Here is an 18,041-nt window from a genome sequence, read left to right as displayed (position 1 = left end):
CCAATTCACTTTCAATTTTCTCACGCATCACATACGGCACCGCTCTGGCTTTGTGGTGCACTGGTCTGGCGTCTGGAGTGATGCGTATCACTACTTTAGTGCCCTTGAACGTTCCGACAGCGGGTTGAAACAGTGACCCAAATTTTTGTAGGAACTGTGAGCATGAACTTCGCTCCACAGATGAAATGGCGTGCACATCCCCCATTTCCAATTCATCTCAGCTAGCCAACTCCTCCCCAAGAGCGCGGGGCCATTCCCCGGGACGATCCAGAGTGGCAGCCGGAACTGTGATCCATTATGTGTTACCACCAAGTTTACACTGCCTAGCACAGGGATGATCTCTTTGGTGTACATCCTTAGCTGCATGTCAATGCATTCCAGTTTGGGCCTGCTAGCTCTGTGTGGCCATAGTCTCATAAATGACTGGCTAGCTCCCATATCCAGCTCCATGCACACCAGGATGCCATTCAATAAAACTTTCATCATCATGGGTAGCGTTTTAGTGTATGAGCTGTGGACACCAGCCACGTGAACCTGCTGAACTTCAGCATCCATGGCTTTTCCCCAGGCATCATCCTGCATTGCAGACCCCTCGCCTGGTTCCTCTGCTTCGCAGATTAGCCTCGCCACAGCCTTTTTGCACATCCTGACGTTACAAATCCTACAGGTATATTGCTGAAACCTGCAGCTTTTCGCAGTATGTCTACCCCCGCATCTCCAGCATGAGCTGAGGTTGCTGTTAACAAAGGGACTGTTACTAGGCATTCTTCTCTGACTGCGTATTTGGTTGTTTCTAAGCACTCTGATGGTGGGTGTTAATGGTCCCATCGCGGGACGCATTGTTCCTCGAGATGGCGTGAATTGCCGATCCCCTTTCCATTGTCCCTGTTGCGGGCCCACCCTCATGTCTGTTGCTGCCTGGCCAGTTTTGAAATGCCCTTGCCTGCCTGCGGGGTCCCTGGCCGCATTCACAATGTTAACTCCCTGGTCCATTGCCACATTGGGACCAGGGCTGCGTGCGTAAATTAGCTTGGGCTCCTCTTCCCCTGCCAAGAAGGTCTGAGCTATCAACGCTGCCCCTTCTAAAGTCAAGTCCTTGGCCTCGATGAGCTTCCTGAAAATCCCGGCATGATTAATGCCCTCAAGGAAAAAGTCCCTTAACATCTCCCCCTTGCAGGCCTCTGTGAACTTACAGAGACTGGCCAAGCACCGCAGGTCTGCAACAAAGTCCGAGATGCATTGTTCCACCCGACGCCGGTGTGTATAGAACCGGTGCCAGACCATGTGTACGCTACTTGCCGGTTTGAGATGCTCACTGATCAGCTGGCTGAGCTCTTCAAAGGACTTGTCTGCTGGCTTTTGGGGTGCGAGCAGGTCTTTCATCAACGCATACATCTGTCCTCAGCAGCTGGTCAATAGATGCGCCCTCCGCTTGTCAGCCGCTGTCGCTCCCAGCCAGTCCTTCGTGACAAAGCTCTGCTGGAGTCTTTCCACGAAGTCGTCCCAATCCTCACCCACACAGTAACGTTCCTCTGTGCTACCATCTTCGTGGTTCGGTGATTCCTGTTTCACGTCGCCAAATGTGGTGTCCCTGCACCGTACTACAAACTCACATGAGGAATGCACTGTAGACACAGTCACTACGTGACCTTAACCTTTATTCCCAGGACCAAGGAGTGCTGACCCTGGGTGGGGCCTCCCCTTTTATACCTGGAAACCCAGGTGAGGAGTGTCTCCCACAAGTTCACCCCCTGTGGTCAGGGTGTGCATTTCTAGGGTATAAGTACAGTATACAGGAGTTGCATGAAGGTTACAGTTACATGAAGATTACCACTGCATGATGGTTACATCAACACTAATATCTCCTTATGTGGCTCGGTGTCAAATTTTGTCTGATAATCGTTCCTGTGAAGCACCTGGGGATGTTTTATGAAATTAAAGGTGCTATATAAATGCACGTTGTCTTTTAAAAATGACCTAATCCCAAGAAGTTAGGGAGAAGTCCCTAACCTCGGAGGCAGCATGTGGCTGGAGCTGTCGGGTTTTAACAAAAGCTCGCCGCTGCAGCAGAATCATCAGACCTGTCAAACAAGGAAATAGAAAGTAATCAAATTATGACGGCACAACAAAAGTTCTTTCATATTAATTGAATCACAAGACAGAGAGTGAATTATAAAGACAGCTAAAGACTGATTTAACTTTTCTTCAATTACTGATTTTATGATTTCAATTAAATTTATAATTCTTCTATATATTTAATTTTGTTGAAATATAATTAATTTTGTTGAAATATAATAGCACGGTGTTACAATACATTGACTGATTCTGCTATTGTAGAATCCTTACTGTAGTATTTACCATGTAAATTGAATTTCTTTTCTTTAGTTTTTCGCTTGTATCTATTTGCGTGTGTATTTTGGCTGCTGCTTCAGACCCGAGCCATTGACTTCTTTTCAAACTTCCTTCTCCTCCTTCTTCTCTCTTTCCCTCCCTGGTCAGTATCTAATGTCGATATGCCGCCTCTCATCTCTCCTCTTTCGTATACTCTGCCCTCCAAAATCCCTCTGCCAACACTTTATTACTCTATAACCTCCCTACTCTCCTGCCGCCATCCCAGGCTCGACTCCCTTTTAGATAAGCCTGCAGCTTCCCTCTGTGCCTCTCTTGGCATCCTCCGAAGGGCCCATTATGGCACTCGTCGCCATCTCCTCACAAGCAGCAACCCCAACTATCCCATCCTACTCTCTCATCGAACTTATCGCCCAGCTTGCCCTAGGAGGGTTAACCTTGTCAATCTCCTCCTCGTCCAACTCATCCCTCCAAGCAATGACCATGTGTGTGTTGGCAGAGGATCAGCCATCATGGATGATCACAAACTCTCCTTGCAGAATGTCTGTTCACTTGCAAACAAGCCCCTTGCCATCCATGACCTTATCGTGGATGACTGCATTGACATCTTGGCACTAATAAAATCTTGACTGAGAGATAATGACACACTACCTTTAATCAAAGCCGCCCTCCAGGCTATACCTTCCACCACTTGCCCCGCCCAGACTGCCTTGGTGGTGTTATAGCTCTCATCACCAAATCATACCCTGGACTGTTCCCCTACTCCGGCACTTTCTCCTCCTTTGAGCACCTTACCTTGGTGGAAGGTATAGCTGGGAGGGGAAGCTTTGATTAAAAGTAGTGTGTCATTATCTCTCAGTCAAGTTTCCATTAGTACCACCCCTCTCACCTCTCATTCAAAATTCTCATTCTCTACCGCCCACCCAAATATGATAAAAACCTTATCACGGATATATCCTCACTGCTTTCCTCCTTCAGCCTCTGCACCGAGCGATTTCCCATCCTCGGTGATTTCAACCTCCATCTCAACTTATCATGCTCTTTCTCCTCTGAGTTCATTACCCACCTGCCCTCCCTTAACCTCTCCCTCCATGTGAATTCCTCAACCCATATTCACGGCCACCCCTTGACCTTGCCATCTCTCGTGGCCTCGCTATTCGAACTGTGTCAATTACAGATAAAACCATCTCTGACCATTTCCTTGTATCGCTCTCGACCCACATCCCCCTTCCCCCACCCAACCCTACTTCCTTCTGCACTCGCCCCTGGAAAAAACTCCAAACTCCCTTACAACTACACTTATCAACTCCAAACTGTCCAACCGTTGGCTCTCTTTTCACAATGACATTTCTGCAGCCACCGATCTGCTCAACCACACCCTCACCACCACCTTTGATGCCCTGATCCCTATTAAAAAGATTACTCTCTCCCACGCTGGCTGTTCCGCTGGTACAGCCTTCATCTTAGCTCCCTCAAGTTCAAGGGACATGGACTTGAACGGATGTGGCGGACAACTGGTTTAGCCATTCACCGCCAGATCTGGCTCGAACACATAAAACATTATCGGTTCCTACTCTTGTCTACAAAAACTGCTCACTATTCCAGGATCATTCTGGAATGCAAAAATAACTCCCGACAACTATTCTCTACTGCTAACTGTCTCCTCAAACCCCTCTCCCCTCTCACCACACTCACCTCCAACATCAAGTGTGAGGAGCTCATGGACTTCTTTGTCTATTGTTGAAGAACTAGTTAGGAAAGGAGTGTTAGGGGAACCAGTTTCAAACAACAACTCGCCAATCTTTCCGGTAACGAAGCCCGACGGCCCGTACCGCCCAACAATCGATTATATGGCCCTGAATAAGGTCATTCGGCGAGAACACTCAATTGTGGCGAGCCCAGCAACAATCTTTAATGGATTAAAACCCGAACTTAGGATATTTACGGTATTAGATATAGCCAGTGGATTTTGGTCAATACCACTAGCTCAGGAATCACAGGATAAGTTCGCATTTACGGTGGGACATTGACAATGTACCTGGACGAGAGTCCCGCAGGGATTCCACAATAGTCCCGGGATATTTCATCGGGTTATTAGTCAATCTCTAGAGAATTTGGACCTAACCCCATATAATAGCACGGTGTTACAATACGTTGACGATATATTAATAGCGTCTGAAGACAAAACGGGTCACTTGGGAGCATCGGCACTCACTTTACAGGCTTTGGAAGAATCAGGTTTTAAGGTAACCCCCCAAAAGGCTCAGGTGGGACTAGAGCAGGTGAAGTATCTTGGCCACGAGATTAGCCAGGGGTTAAAAACATTGCCACAAGACTGAAAAACAGCCATCAGCGAACTGCCCCGACCAATCGCAGTGAGGGGGATCCGGAAGGTCTTGGGACTATTTAATTATTGTAGGAACTTTGTAGCAAACTTCACAGCCACAGCAGAACCTATTCAGCGATTGAAAAAGAGTGGAAAGCCATTAGCAGAGAAGATAGACTGGGGACCTGAGCAAGATATCGCGTACACCGAACTTAAGCCTGCCCTAATGGCAGCACCCACCCTCGGACTACCCAATATAGGACGGCCCTTTCACATACACTGTAGCATAGAAGGGAACTTCTATAACGCAGTAGTCACACAAGACCATGGCGATAGAATGAGACCAGTAGCATACTACTCTACCCAACAAACATCAGTACTAGCGGGATTAGCTCGAGGTGTGACAGCACTGGACTGTGCGGCGTGGGCCGTAAGGGCCAGTGAACCGGTGATTATGTCAGGGCAAATAATCCTACACACCCAACATACACCAGTAGAACCATTAAACACAGGAAAACTGAGGGCTGTATCGGACAGCAGAAGGGCCGCTTGGGAGGCAGTCCTAATTCCCAAGGACCGAGCAGTACAGATAGTTAAGGATTCCCGTCCTAACCCTGCTGATGGAATACTATCCGAGGGAAAAGAACACCTCTGTAAAATCACAATAGAGTTAGAAAATCCCAGTGGAATAACGGACAAAACCATTGAGAACCCAGACTTCACTCTCTATGTGGACGGATCTAGAAAATATATAGACGGGGAACCACACACCGGGTGGGCAGTGGTAGACCAGGACAAGAGAGTGAGAGCAAAAGGATCTATGTCAGCACAAGTAGCCGAACTAGTCGCTCTAACTCGAGCCCTCGAATTAGCAAAAGGAAAGCGAGTAAACATTTATACAGATAATAGGTTCGCCTTCGGCATGGTACATGATTACATGGCCGCCTGGGGTCGAAGAGGACACATCACCTCTGGGGGAGGGCATAGCAGACATGAGAACATAGTGAAGAATCTTGTGGAAGTCAAAAAGGGTCCCACAGAGGCGGCGGTAACCAAGATAAAAGCACACCAAAGGGTGACAGATGCAATCCAAAGGGGAAACGAGGTAACCGACACAGCCGCTCATAAGGCAGCACGAACAGGAACCGTGGTCCAAATCGTTACAGCAGTCTTTGGACCAGAGAAAATGAATATAAAGAAACTACAGGAGGACACGGACGTTGAGCAAAAAGAAGGTTGGGAAAGAAAGGGGGCTAAACAAGATGGAGGTGGGGTATGGAGAAAGGTATTGTGGGTAGTAGCCCCCCCGACTGCACCCAGAAAGAACTATTAGACATATCATCATCATCATAGGCGGTACCTCGAACGAGGATGATGGGTTTCCAGTTCACAGTGAGTTTACAGCTGTTTCAATGAAGGACCCGATATTCCAGTCTTGAACTCCAGGGGTGGAAGATGCCTGTGCTTGGATTTTTTTAACATGTGGTGACCGTTGCACACCAGCCACCATATGGGCTTGACAGAGCTAGGTCTTTATCCAGTGGCAAACATAGAAACATAGAAAATAGGTGCAGGAGTAGGCCCTTCAAGCCTGCACCACCATTCAATAAGATCATGGCTGATCATTCACCTCAGTACCCCTTTCCTGCTTTCTCTCCATACCCCTTGATCCATTTAGACATAAGGGCCATATCTAACTCCCTCTTGAATATATCCAATGAACTGGCATCAACAACTCTCTGCGGTAGAGAATTCCACAGGTCAACAACTCTCTGAGTGAAGAAGTTTCTCTTCATCTCAGTCCGGATGGCTTACCCCTTATCCTTAGACTGTGACCCCTGGTTCTGGACTTCCCTAACATCGGGAACATTCTTCCTGCATCTAACCTGTCCAGTCCCGTCAGAATTTTATATGTTTCTATGAGATCCCCTCTCATCCTTCTAAACTCCAGTGAATACGGGCCCAGTCGATCCAATCTCTCCTCATATGTCAGTCTTGCCATCCCAGGAACCAGTCTGGTGAACCTTCGCTGCACTCCCTCAATAGCAAGAATGTCCTTCCTCAGATTAGGAGACCAAAACTGAACACAATGTTCCAGCTGAGGCCTCACCAAGGCCCTGTACAACTGCAGTAAGACCTCCCTGCTCCTGTACTCAAATCCCCTAGCTATGAAGGCCAACATACCATTTGCCTCCTTCACTGCCTGCTGTACCTGCATGCCAACTTTCAATGACTGATGTACCATGACACCCGGGTCTCATTGCACCTCCCCTTTTCCTAATCGGTTGCCATTCAGAAAATATTCTGCCTTCGTGTTTTTGCCACCAAAGTGGATAACCTCACATTTATCCACATTATACTGCATCTGCCATGAATTTTCCCACTCACCTAACTTGTCCAAGTCACCCTGCAGCCTCTTAGCATCCTCCTCACAGCTCACACTGCCACCCAGCTTAGTGTCATCTGCAAGGGTTAACCAGGACGACTGGAGACCTGCTCTGCTGCACGGACCTAGTGCACACATATATCGCACGGGCTGGCCCGTGCTGCCATCTATAACAGGCCTGACAACGTGGGAAGGGGAAATATGATAAATAGACTCAGAAAAGATTGGAGGTGGTGTGGATTAGGTAGGGACGTGGCTAAACATTGCCAATACTGCATCATGTGCGCCCAACGCAATCTCGGATGACCCATAAGGATCCGAATGGCACATTAACCTAGACCAAAGGGACCTTGGGAGAATCTGCAAATAGATTTTTGCGGGATCGTTACCAAACAGTAGAGATAAACCTACTGCCTGGTAATAATAGACCAATTCACACGGTGGGTAAAGGCATCCCCCATGGTAGCCCAAATATTTACATACAATATCATCCCAAGGTGGAGCATCCCTTTGCAAATAGACTCCGATCAGGGACTCACTTTACAGGATAGGTAATGATTATTTGGTATCCAACAACGATTTCACATACCGTATCATGCACAAAGCTGAGGAATGGTTGAACATATCAACCAAACTCTTAAAACAGCCATAGCCAAAGCTATCACAGATACGGGAAAATCATGGTCAAACGTATTACCATGTATATTACTGCACCTATGAGCAATACCCAACCGGACTGACCCTGTATGAATTAATGACTGGACGCGTAATGCGCCTACCTGAAGGAATCTCCACGGGAAGCGCAGAATTGGGGCCAGTCAGGGATCGAATCAAAAATTATGTTAAAATATTAGACGAACAGCTTAAAGCTCTGCGAAAGGAGATAAGTGAACAACAGGTTATTAAAGATCAGGAAGACAATAATGCAGAACCAATAGAACCCCTGCCAAAGGTAGCGAACTCCGTGATGGTCCAAACATTGCCAAGGCAACCAGGGTTTGCCCCGTGGTAGGCTGGACCCCACGGAGTAATACTGACGAGCGATACGTGTGCATGTGTAGTGATGAATGGAGACACTGGACCCAGCTTAAGAAATATAGTAGTAATGGCCACTAACCCTTAGTGACAACCAAGACCATATTATATCCTCACAGGTAAACCATGATGCTGCTATTATGGGTCATCATCAACCCTGGGCTAACCATTAGCGAGGGTGAACGTGTACGATTCCACTCCGATATATGATTTAACACAGAGGACCGTGTGACATACATTAACAGAACAAGCACAGGGGCACCAGAATGCGTAAAATGTGTGGAATATGAAAATGGTCCCTCTTCACTAGAGGAAATGCATTAAGAGCATACTCGAATGGTACCCACAACTGCATCCACTTCCACGATGTTGAATTAGATACAGATGGGGATAAATGGGTCATCATCATCATAGGCAGTCCCTCGGATTCGAGGAAGACTTTTTTCCACTCCTGAAGTGAGTTCTTTGGTGGCTGAACAGTCCACTACGAGAGCCACAGACTCTGTCACAGGTGGGACAGATAGTCGTTGAGGGAAGGGGTGGGTGGGACTGGTTTGCCGCTCACTCCTTCCGCTGCCTGCGCTTGATTTCTGCATGCTCTCGGCGTTGAGACTCGAGGTGCTCAGCGCCCTCCCAGATGCACTTCCTCCAGTTAGGGCGATCTTGGGCCAGGGACTCCCAGATGTCAGTGGGGATGTTGCACTTTATCAGGAAGGCTTTGAGGGTGTCCTTGTACCGTTTCCGCTGCCCACCTTTGGCTTGTTTGCCGTCAAGAAGTTCCGACTGTCATATGAGGAGAAACTGGATCAACTGGGCCTTTATTCACTGGAGTTTTAGAATAATAACAGGGGATCTCATAGAAACGTATAAGATTCTGACGGGACTGGACAGGTTAGATGCGGGAAGAAAGTTGCCGATGTTGGGGAAGTCCAGAACCAGGGGAAATAGTCTTAGCATAAGAGTAGGCCATTTAGGACTGAGATGAGGAGAAACTTCTTCACTCAGAGAGTTGTTAATCTATGGAATTCCCTGCCGCAGAGAGTTGTCGATGCCAGTTCATTGGATATATTCAAGAGGGAGTTAGATATGGCCCTTACAGCTAAGGGGATCAAGGGGTATGGAGAGAAAGCAGGAAAGGGGTACTGAGGGAATGATCAGCCATGATCTTATTGAATGGCGGTGCAGGCTTGAAGGGTCGAATGGCCTACTCCTGAACCTATTTTCTATGTTTCTATGTTTCTATGAGTAAAGCACTTGCTTTGGGAGTCTCATGTCTGGCATGCGGACTATGTGGCCTGCCCAGTGGAGATGATCAGTGCTTCAATGCTGGGGATGTTAGCCTGAATGAGGACGCTGATGTTGGTGCGCCTATCCTCCCAGGGGATTTGTAGGATCTTGCGGAGACATCGTTGGTGATATTTCTCCAGCAACTTGAGGTGTCTACTGTACATGATCCATGTCTCTGAGCCATACAGGAGGGTAGGTATTACTACAGCCCTGTAGACCATGAGCTTGGTGGCAGTTTTGAGGGCCTGGTCTTCAAACACTCTTTTCTCAGGCGGCCGAAGACTGCACTGGAGCACTGGAGGCGGTGTTGGATCTCGTCGTCGATGCCTGCTGATAGGAGGCTCCCAAGATATGAGAAGTGGTCCACGTTGTCCAGGGCCGTGCCGTGGACCTTGATGACTGGGTGGCAGTGCTGTGTGATGAGGACAGGCTGGTGGAGGACCTTTGTCTTACGGATGTTTAGCGTAAGGTTCATGTTTTTGTACGCCTCAGTAAATACGTCGACTATGTCCTGGAGTTCAGCCTCTGTATGTGTGCAGATGCAGGCATCACCCGTGTACTATAGCTCGATGACAGAGGTTGGGGTGGTCTTGGACCTGGCCTGGAGACGGCGAAGGTTGAACAGCTTCCCACTGGTTCTGTAGTTTAGCTCCACTCCACGGGGAGCTTGTTGATTGTGAGATGGAGCATGGCGGTGAGGAAGATTGAGAAGAGGGTTGGGGCAATGACGCAGCCCTGTTTGACCCCGGTCTGGACGTGGATTGGGTCTGTAATGGATTTGTTGGTAAGGATCACGGCCTGCAGTCGTCGTGGAGCAGGCGGAGGATGGTGACAAACCTTTGGGGGCATCCGAAATGGAGGAGGACGCTCCATAGACCCTCGCAGTTGACAGTGTCAAAGGTCTTTGTAAGGTCGAAAAAGGCCATGTATAAGGGCTGGTGCAGTTCTCTGCATTTTTCCTGTAGCTGTCGGGCTACAAAAATCATGTCCGTTGTGTCCCGTAGGGGACGAAATCCACACTGTGATTCCAGGAGGAGCTCATCGGCCACGGGAAGAAGACAGTTGAGGAGGAATCTAGCGACAACTTTCCCAGTGGCTGATAACAGGGAGATTCCTCTGTAGTTGCCGCAGTCAGACTTGTCCCCTTTTTTAAAGATGGTCACGTTTACTACATCTCTAAGATCCCCTGACATGCTCTCCTCCCTCCAGATGAGAGAAATGAGGTTGTGTATTCGCGCCAGCAGTACCTCTCCGCCATACTTCAATGCCCTAGCAGGGATTCCGTCTGCACCCGTAGCCTTGTTTTTAAGCTGTCTTATGGCTTTTTCTACCTCGTGCAGCATTGTGGTCTCACTGGGGTGGTGGCGGGTAGCATGCTGCGGGATGGAGTCGAGAACACTCGAGTCAAAGACAGAGTCTCGATTGAGGAGATCTTCGAAGTGCTCCTTCCAGCGGGCACTGACTAACTCGGTGTCCTTGATGAGTGTTTCCCCGTTCTTGGCCAGCAGTGGGGTGAGGCCTTGGGTGTTTGGTCCGTAGGTGGTCTTGACTGCAGTGAAGAATCCTCCTCCATCATGGTTGTCGGCCAGCTGCTGTATCTCCTGTGCTTTCTCCATCCACCACCTGTTCTTTAGGTCCAGGGATTTTTGTTGGACCTCAGCCTTGAGCCGTCTGTAATGCTACTTTGCCGCTCCCGAGTTGGGTTGTTGTTTAAGGCTCAGAAATGCCCTGCGCTTGTGATCTATTCGCTCTTGGACTCTTGATCATTCTCATCAAACCAGTCCAGGTGTTTCCTGGTTGAGTAACCGAGCGTCTCTTCGCAGGCATTAATTATGGAGGCCTGGAGGGCAGACCAAGCGCTGTGGGCATTCTGCATCTCAGAGTCATCAAGGCACACCAGGTTAGGTGTGAGGCGCTGGCTGTATAGGGCTCTCTTAACTGGGTCTTTAAGTGCTCCGGCATTGACTTTTTTGCAGCACTGCTTCTGCTGCTCCCTCCGCTTTGGGACTATGTTGATGTCGATGATGGATCGGATTAGGCGGTGGTCCGTCCAGCAGTTGTCGGCTCCTGTCATGGCGTGGGTGATGTGCACGGCCTTGCAATCCCTGGCTCAGACGATGACACAGTCGAGCAGGTGCCAGTGCTTGGAGCGAGGGTGTTGCCATGATGCCTTGTATTTGTCTCTCTGGTGGAACAATGTGCTGGTGATGACAAGTTCGTGCTCTAGACATTTTGTCAGGAGTAGGATACCACTGGAGTTGGCTTTCTGTACCCGCTCTCTGCCAATCACGTCCCACCCAGACATCTGTGTCCTTGCCAACCCTGGCGTTGAAGTCACCGAGGAGGATCAGTTTGTCGCCCGCGGGAACGCAGGACAGGGATTTTTCAAGGTTGGAATAAAAACCCTCTTTGGTCTCATCAGTTGCATCGAGTGTTGGGGCATACGCACTGATGACTGTGGCGCATTGGTTCTGGGATAGGGTGAGTCGAAGAGTCATGAGGCATTCATTAGCCCTGCAGGGGCCGTCTTTGAGGCGGTCAACCAGCTTGTTTTTGATGGCAAAGCCGACTCCGTGGAGGCCAATCACGTCCCTGGTTTCCCTTTCCAGAAGAAGGTGTAACTTCCACCTTGTTCCTTGAACTGGCCTTCCCTTGCCCGCCGGGTCTCGCTTAGGGCAGCGATGTCAATATCAAAGCAACTATGGCGGTGCAGCATTCCGACCTGTCACTATTGGGGTTGTCCATGAGGGTCCTGGCGTTCCAGGTCCTGAACTTCATGTTAACGGAGTGGAAGACGGCTGTGCGTGAGTTCTTTTAACGTGTGGTGGTCGTTGCACACCGGCTACCTCACGGGCTTAGCTGAGCGAGGTCTTGATCCAGTGGCAAGGGGTCATACAGTGTTGGTGGCGGTGGTTGTCACTGGAGATATATCACCAATGTTGTCTCCGCAAGATCCTGCAAATCCCCTGGGAGGACAGGTGCACCAACATCAGTGTCCTCGCCCAGGCCAACATCCCCAGCATTGAAGCACTGACCACACTCGATCAGCTTCGCTGGGCAAGCCACATAATATGCATGCCAGATACGAGACTCCCAAAGCAATTGGTCTATGTGGAGCTCCTTTATGGCAAATGAGCTAAAGGTAGGCAGCGGAAACCTTACCAGGACACCCTCAAAGCCTCCCTGGTAAAGTGCGACATCACCACTGACACCTGGGAGTCCCTGGCCGAAGACCGCGCTTGTTGGAGAAAGTGCATCCGGGAAGGCGTTGAGCTCTTCGAGTCTCAACACTGCGAGCATGAAGATATCAGGTGCAGGCATCAGAAAGAGCGTGCGGCAAATCAGTCTCACCCCCCCTTTCCCCAACGAATTTCTGTCACACCTGTGACAGAGTCTGTGGCTCTCATGTTGGACTGTCCAGCCACCTAGGGACTCATTTTAGGAGTGGAAGCAAGACTTCCTCGATTCCGAGGGACTGCCTATTATGATGATGATGATGGGTTGGTGCTGGACACCAGCAAACCTGAAAGACCCTGAAAACAAGAAAATCCCACCGGGCAGTTGGAACTGCCTGAGTTTAGCACATTCGAGCGACACAGGATGGTGGGAGAGTCTGCTCACCACACCTAACGTTAACTACCTTCACCTACGAAACCACCAACAATGACGCCACCATCAACCACAATGACACTGAAACCCTGGGAGTGTCCAGAGACATCCCCAGGTCCTAAAGGTGGACTGGTATTGGTGCAGAATAGGAGACTATTGTATGATAATGTGCTTGTGCATGTGGTATTAAATCTGGCGCTGATATACCTCCCTACATGGTGTAGCCCACAAGCCCAACAGCTATATAAAACACTGATCAAAAAAAAGTTACAGATCAATCTGCCCAAGGGTCGGGGATGCGTAGTAGTGGAGAAAGAAAGTGGGGCAGGGAAGAAAGGAGCACACTGGGAGATGTAGGGACTGTGTTCAACACGGGAACTTCACTCGTCAATACCCTGGATATCGAGGCAGTGGACCAAGAACTAGGGAGGTTAAACGACAAACTAAAGTGGGTATTGACAAAAACAAACATCAAGGCTCAAAAGGGAAGCCAGCTGGGGCCAAACACAGCGGAAACCCTGTTGAGAATAACCCACGTCCTGGAGGCACATGCAAAGACCACCAACCAGCTAATAGATGCCAAAACACAGAACCAGCGAGGAAATAAAAACAAAATGCTGGCCCTGAAATTCTGGCCTCCCCGGGTCCGTATGGATTGTGTACGCAGTGTGTACGGGGTGTGTACGTAGTGTGTACGGGGTGTGTATGGCGTGTGTACGACATGTGTACGGCATATGTACGGGGTGTGTATGGGGTGTGTACGGGGCATGTACGGAGCGTGTACGGGGCGTGTACGGAGTGTGTACGGGGTGTGTACGGGCTGTGTATGGAGAGTGTACGTGATATTTACAGAGTGTACGGCGTGTGTACGGGGTTTTATGAGGTGTGTACGGAGGGTGTACGTGATATTTACAGAGAGTACGGCGTGTGTACGGGGTGTGTACGGGGTGTGTACGGGGTGTGTACGGAGTGTGTACTGGGTGTGTACGGAGCGTGTACGGAGCGTGTACGGGGCATGTACGGGGTGTGTACGGGGTGTGTACGGGATGTGTACGGGATGTGTACGGGGTGTGTACGGAGTGTGTACGGGGTGTGTACGGGGTGTGTACGGGGTGTGTATGGAGTGTGTACGGTGTGTGTACGGGGTGTGTACGGAGAGTGTAGGTGATATTTACAGAGAGTGTACGGCATGTGTACGGGGTGTGTATGGAGTGTGTACGGCGTGTGTACGGAATGTGTACAGGGTGTGTAGAGGGTGTGTACAGAATGTGTACGGGGTGTATACGGAGTGTGTACAGGGTGTGTACGGAGTGTGTACGGGGTGTGTACGGACCCGGGAAGGCATCACAGAAGCCGGTTTTTGGCACACAATGCGCATGCGCTGAAAACCAGCTTTTCCGAACCGTCAAGTTTCTGCCTTGACAGATCTCACATATCTCGGGAGCGAGGAAATTCCCGCGGCAGAAATTGGGCCATTTGCCCGTCTCTTGCCCTGCGAATGTCCTTAAAACCCTTGTGCCTGGTGAAAGCAGGCACCTAGCTTACTTTTACCAACGTAAGAGTTTAAAAGCATATTAAAAACATGTTAAAATTAAATTTTAAAATACATATTTATGTTAAAAACCCTGCCCACTCAGGTAATTTTATTTTAAACCATAATTAAAACTCTTTTTAAAAATCGGCAATTTTTTTTTTCAAAAACGTTTCTATCAACTTAATTTCCATAATTTATTTATGTGAGTTTTTTTTTAGTGTTTTATGTAGTGTTCGGGTGTTTGGGGGTGTTTCTCATTCATAGTAATAGGAGTTTCGGACTTACGAAACTCCTATTACTATGAATGAGAAAATACTTACCCGTGATTGGGTGTCCAGGCCCACGTGACTCCTGCGGACGTCCCAACGTGAACGCGCTCCGTTGCACAAGAAGAGGAGGCCTCGAGTCCGGGCTCTCTGGCGAGCGTTCGACCAAAAGGAATAGTGCAATCAAGCAGACGCAGCATGGATTCATGAAGGGGAAATCATGTTTAACTAATTTACTGGAATTCTTTGAGGATAGAAAGAGCATGGTGGATAGAGGTTTACTGATGGATGTGGTGTATTTAGATTTCCAAAAGGCATTCGATAAGGTGCCACACAAAAGGTTACTGCAGAAGATAGAGGTACGCGGAGTCAGAGGAAATGTATTAGCATGGATAGAGAATTGGCTGGCGAACAGAAAGCAGATAGTCGGGATAAATGGGTCCTTTTCGGGTTGGAAATCGGTGGTTAGTGGTGTGCCACAGGGATCGGTGCTGGGACCACAACTGTTTACAATATACATAGATGACCTGGAAGAGGGGACAGAGTGTAGTGTAACAAAATTTGCAGATGACACACAGATTAGTGGGAAAGCGGGTTGTGTAGAGGACACAGAGAGGCTGCTAAGAGATTTGGATAGGTTTAGCAAATGGGCTAAGGTTTGGCAGATGGAATACAATGTCGGAAAGTGTGAGGTCATCCACCTTGGGAAAAAAAACAATAAAAGAGAATATTATTTGAATGGGGAGAAATTACAACATGCTGCGGTGCAGAGGGACCTGGGGGTCCTTGTGCATGAATCCCAAAAAGTTAGATTGCAGGTGCAGCAGGTAATCAGGAAGGCGAATGGAATGTTGGCCTTCATTGCGAGAGGGATGGAGTACAAAAGCAGGGAGGTCCTGCTGTAACTGTATAGGGTGTTGGTAAGGCCGCACCTGGAGTACTGCGTGCAGTTTTGGTCACCTTACTTAAGGAAGGATATACTGGCTTTGGAGAGGGTACAGAGACGATTCACTAGGCTGATTCTGGAGATGAGGGGGTTAGCTTATGATGATAGATTGAGTAGACTGGGTCTTTACTCGTTGGAGTTCAGAAGGATGAGGGGTGATCTTATAGAAACATTTAAAATAATAAAAGGGATAGACAAGATAGAGGCGGAGAGGTTGTTTCCACTGGTCGGGGAGACTAAAACTAGGGGGCACAGCCTCAAAATACAGGGGAGCCAATTTAAAACCGAGTTGAGAAAGAATTTCTTCTCCCAGAGGGTTGTGAATCTGTGGAATTCTCTGCCCAAGGAAGCAGTTAAGGCTGGCTCATTGAATGTATTCAAGTCACAGATATATAGATTTTTAACCAATAAGGGAATTAAGGGTTACGGGGAGCGGGCGGGTAAGTGGAGCTGAGTCCACGGCCAGATCAGCCATAATCTTGTTGAATGGCGCAGCAGGCTCGAGGGGCTAGATGGCCTACTCCTGTTCCTAATTCTTATGTTCTTATGTTCTTAAAAGGTAAGGCGTATCTTTTCTCCTATTTTCAGTCGAGCCCACAGGAAGAAGAAACTAGAATTTCAAGGCCGCTATGTCCCATCTATAGGGCAAAAGTAACTGGTCAAGTCCAAGCCAATATGGACCGGCTGCACCAGGGAGAGGTCCCTAGCTGGATCAGTAACAAGGAAGCAAAAGGCATGGCCAGTGGTCCAAGCAATCTGACAGTATGCCAACTTCGAAGGTTGATCCGAGAATATTCCACTGATACGAAATGTGTGACAAATCACACACACTTCTCGGAATGATCATGGTAATCCCAGCCATGGCCAAGGGCCAAAAACCTTGCCCATTGTACCAAGTGGAAAATATAGGGGTAAATCAGGAAAGGCACACATCAGAAATTACCAAACTGTCAACCATGCCACTATGAAGGAGCCAGCAATCTGGTATGGGAGAGAGCCTGGTAGAGATATCACTGACAGGATGCAAGGAGTATGGAAACAGTTGGGACTGGAACCCAGGCACTCTGCGGATTTAATACTACCAGAAATTGCACTGTGGAAGTGACGCAGGCCCAATATGAGCCAACCTGCGTTGCCTGCCAGAGTAAGGGGAAGTACTGCGTGACTATGAATGAAAAACAGTAGGTCTACAGACCCCTCGTGTGCCTGATCAACACGGCCACGAACACCAATCACTATTGGATATCAACAACTGATAACAAAAGATGACAGAAGATCTTCAATGCCACAGAGGGGATAAAAGGGAATGCGGGGATATCTAATTCCCGAGGGACCCGAAATCCCCAAACTCCCTGAACACTTAACCCAGTTAGCAAATAGTCTGTAGAAAATAATGCAGCAATACCACAAGATACAAGAAAAAACCAGGAGAACTGGGAAGGACATTGAAACTTTGGGCACTCCTCCATGGTACAGTGTAGCATGGAATTGGGGCATGAATGTCATACATCCATGGATAAGGATAGTATCCCACACACTGGTCTCCCTCCAGATAATAATCACTATATATCTGATAGCAAGCTGCTGTTGCAAATACAGGCGACAAAGAATCAGAAAGTTGGCAAATGCCACAACCTCTCAAGGCGGAGAGCCGAGAACGAGAACATGTACAAGTTGGAGCAAATTTCTCCAGACTATCAGGACTTAAACTCAGTGGCTACCTTGGGCCTATTATGGCCAAGGGCCAAAAGGGGGGACTGAAAAGGGAGGAGGGCGACAGGGGTCCGAGACAAAGCTTGTGTGGCAAGAAACCAGTGATATCTTGAACAAACAGCTTGTGTGACAAAGCAATGGACAAGGCTAAACAAGATAAAGCAAAATATGATTAAGTTAAATGAACTGACCTCAACTGTCTAACTGTTATCTAAACTAAGGTGGACACCCGGTTGTAACAGAATTAAAACTAACGATGTAATATGAAATGTTCTAGAAGAGAGGCGGGGATATTGTACAACGTGTCATTTGAATGTATAAAAATCAGGTACATGCTGAATCAATTTGAGAAGCTTGGCTCAAGACAGAGAGCAATTTGTCTCCCACACATGTGAATAAAGACTGTTTGCACCCTCGTTTTCAGACATTTTTGTATTTTGAAATATTCCACAACAATGCCCTTGAACGTGAAGAAGGAGTCTACTACTTGAATTTGTATCACAACCAACAAAGACTTGGTTCTCCTCTGCAGACAAAGTTTAAGATGTTGAATTCCTGGTCTTATCACCAGTAATTCAAGATGGCTTCTC

The sequence above is a fragment of the Pristiophorus japonicus genome, chromosome 6 (assembly GCF_044704955.1).
Source record: "Pristiophorus japonicus isolate sPriJap1 chromosome 6, sPriJap1.hap1, whole genome shotgun sequence".
Taxonomy (NCBI): domain Eukaryota; kingdom Metazoa; phylum Chordata; class Chondrichthyes; family Pristiophoridae; genus Pristiophorus; species Pristiophorus japonicus.
The sequence above is the reverse complement of the archived record's forward strand: the minus strand, read 5'-3'. Positions refer to the sequence as shown.